A 3,551-nucleotide genomic window follows, 5' to 3' on the forward strand; every position below is an offset into this window, starting at 1 on the left:
AAAGGAAGTGGAGTCTTTGAAGGAAAAATGAGTCTCATCAAAGATTACATTTCTGGTGATCACAACTCTCTCCGATGGCAGTAGGCACTTGTATCCTTTATGCAAATTGCCATAGCCAAAGAACACTGCTGGTTTATATCGAAACTAAAGCTTGTTGTGGTTATACAACATCAAGTGAAGGTAGCATAGACAGCCAAAGACTCTTAAGGCATCATAGAAAGGTTTCTTGCCAAACAAAGTCTCCATTGGTGTTTGGTTTTGCAGTGTTTGGAAGGCTTCACCCCAAATTTTGCTAGCATTCCAACCTCAGCCAAGAGTGTGAGTCCCATCTCAACCACGTGGCGGTGCTTTCGTTCAAACTAACATATTCAAGTGCATTATCACTTTGAAGCATCTTAAGCTTAGTATCTAATTGCAATTCTACCATTTGCTGAAAATGCTTAAATACTGATTTGAATTGAGATCTAGTTGTTAATAGGTAAAACCAAGTGTATTTAGAAAATGCATCAATGAAGTTTACAAAGTAAACATTTTCATTAGAATCAGGGGAGGGAGCTAGTCCCCAAATATCCTAATAAACTAGTTGTAATGGAGTTGTGTACACTGTCTTAGAATCAAGAAAGGTAATTGGTGTGATTTTCCTAAACAACATTAAGAATAAACAGATTTAGGGAGGGAAATTGACTTATTACAATTGTGCAGGACCGCAGAGAGTACTTTATTTGAAGGATGACCTAAACGAGCATGCCACAACAAGGGATCACTAGCTGAATCAACATTTGTAAAAAATGTAGCAGCTGCTTCTGCATTGCTTTGGGTATTTAGCACAACAACTGTCATGATGAAATTTTAAATAAACATTGTTATCACAGCAAAATTTATAGACACTCATGAGGTTCCTTGTGATATCTGGAACATGTAAGAGTTTTTACAATAACAGTTTCTTGCAACTCAAATCAGTTTTAATAAATACATTTTCAACAAGATTGATATGCAAACGTGTACCATCTCTAATTATGACTCGCTCATGACCTGCATAATCTGCCTGATCAATTAAATTTCTTGCATCATATGTCATGTGATGAGCGGCTTTAGAATTAGGATACCGGTCTTGATCTTGAAGAGGTGGTGAATTTGCCAGAACATTGCTTAAGTTGGCTCTTGGAGCTATATTTTCTTGAGAGGAGGATTTAGCATTGTCTACCCCATCATATCTATACTAACAGTGAACTGCAGCATGGCCCAGTTTGCTATTGAGCTGACATTGAGTTCTTGAGACCTAGCCTCTATTTCTTTCATGCCCTCTTCCCTTGCCTTGCATCATAATTTCTAGATTCAGCATACTGACCTCTATTTCCTTTATATCCACTTCCATGACTTGTATCATAGCTTCTAAATTTAGCATAGTTTCTATCATAATTTCCGTTTACACCATAACCTCGACTAAAGCCTCCTCGCATTATTCTAGCACTATACCTGCCTCTTGAACCTCTGAATGCACCTCTAAAATGCCCTCTGGTGCCTCTTCTACCATCGTGATAGGCTAGATTTGCTTGTATAAATTACTCAGACTTTCTGTATCTCTCTAACATACTTTTATGAGACAACAATACTACTTCTAGATCAGAAACTGTGATTCCTCCAGGTCTTGTTACAATTGATGTGATTAAAGGCACAAATTCTTCAGTTAAATTGTGCAAAATAGCATTCACATTGTCACCATCTTTTACCTGTTCACCAACCAAAATTAGTGCATCAACCGTGCTTTTTATCTCTAGTAGATACTTAATCACAGAACTAGAGATCTTGATTGAGCTGAGTCTGTTTTTGAACTGCATCACTGATAAACCCATATTTCATGAGATATTTTGTGCTTAATTTGAGTGATTTATACAATTCCTCACCTACTTATTCACATTAATTGCATGGTTTTACTTTCCCTTCCTTATTATGTCATATTGTGAAAAACATGTTTCCTAAGCTTTGAAAATTAATTATTTTAATTACCTTTATTTCCATTCAATGCCGTGATTAGTGTGTTGAGTAGTTTCAGATTTTCTAAGGCAGATTGACTTAAAGGATGAAAAAGGAAACATACTAAAAGGAAAGGAGAAAGCAAAACGGAGCTTTAAGGAAACTGGTATCCACGCGATCGCATGGACGACGCGATCGCGTGCCAAGCACAAATCAGCAGCGACACGGCCGCATGACTGACGCGTCCGCGTGCCTTAAGCAGAACGCACATGACGTGGTCGCATGACTGACGCAACCGCGTGGCAAGGAAAAGCTCCGAATGACGCAACCGCGTGACTCACGCGGACGCGTGATAGAGGCCACGCACCAGAAAATTACAGAACACGCCCCAGCGAGTTCTAAAACCCTTTTTGGCCCAAATCCAAGTCTAGAAGGCATAGACTAGAGGTTATGAAGTGGGGGAATGCATCCATTCAGAGGAGCTCGCCAATTTTTAGTTTTCTATGATTTAGATTTAGTCTAGAGAGAGATTCTCTCTCTCTCTCTGAGGATTTAGGACTTCTTCTTGTTTTGGGAGTAACTCTGGATCCAGGTTTAAATGTTCCTTTATTTTAGTTCTACAATTATTTATTCCAACATTTGAATTGATTATTATAATTGATTTATGAATTATTCCATGTTACGGATAAATATTTGAATTAATGATAATTGAGGTATTTTCAGTTTATAATTGTTCTCTTTGAATTAAGTTGCCATTGCTTCCCATCTAAGAATATTTTTATTATTCCAGCAATTTTACTTTTTCTTTTTTTTTTCTTTCCTTTTGGTTCTGATTAAGAATTTAGTAACTCAACAGTTATTAAACTCAACGTAATTAATAATCGTCATCTTGCTAATTGAGCTGAACCTGAATAATCCCAACCTTTTCTTAGGAAATAATTAGGATTCAAAGGTCAATTTAATTAGCCCCTTGACTTTCCTTTGCCCTGGTAAAGGTTGACCAAGTGGAGTTTAGATTCAACTTTTATTATAGTTGAGAGAGATAACTAAGTTAGACCTCTAAATTCCCTTATCTTGCCAAAAGTTATTTTACAGTTATTATTTATTTTTAATTGCCATTTAATTCACTCATCATTTAAATTACTTCTTCTCACCTTCTAAACCCCGATTACAACCTTTATAACCAATAATAAGAACATACTTCCTCGCAGTTCCTTGAGAAGACGACCCGAGGTTTGAATACTCGGTTAACAATTTTTAAAGGGGTTTGTTACTTGTGACACCCAAAACATTTGTATGAAAGGACTTTTGAAGGTTTAGAAACTATACTTGCAACGAGGATTTATCCGCAAATTTCTAGACCACGCAAAAGTTCTCTCATCAAAATGGCGCCGTTGCCGGGGATCTGCTAACGTGTGCCTTATTATTGGTTATTGTAAATATTTTTCTTTTGCTTATTTAATTATTTTCGTTTTTTTTCCTTTTTATCTTTATTTGCTACTATGAACTCTTACCCCTCTCGCTTTGAGTTTGGTTCTAATATTGTTAAAGGAAATAGAAACTACAGCAGGAATGTG

This window comes from Arachis duranensis, chromosome 7, assembly GCF_000817695.3.
Source record: "Arachis duranensis cultivar V14167 chromosome 7, aradu.V14167.gnm2.J7QH, whole genome shotgun sequence".
Taxonomy (NCBI): Eukaryota; Viridiplantae; Streptophyta; class Magnoliopsida; order Fabales; family Fabaceae; genus Arachis; species Arachis duranensis.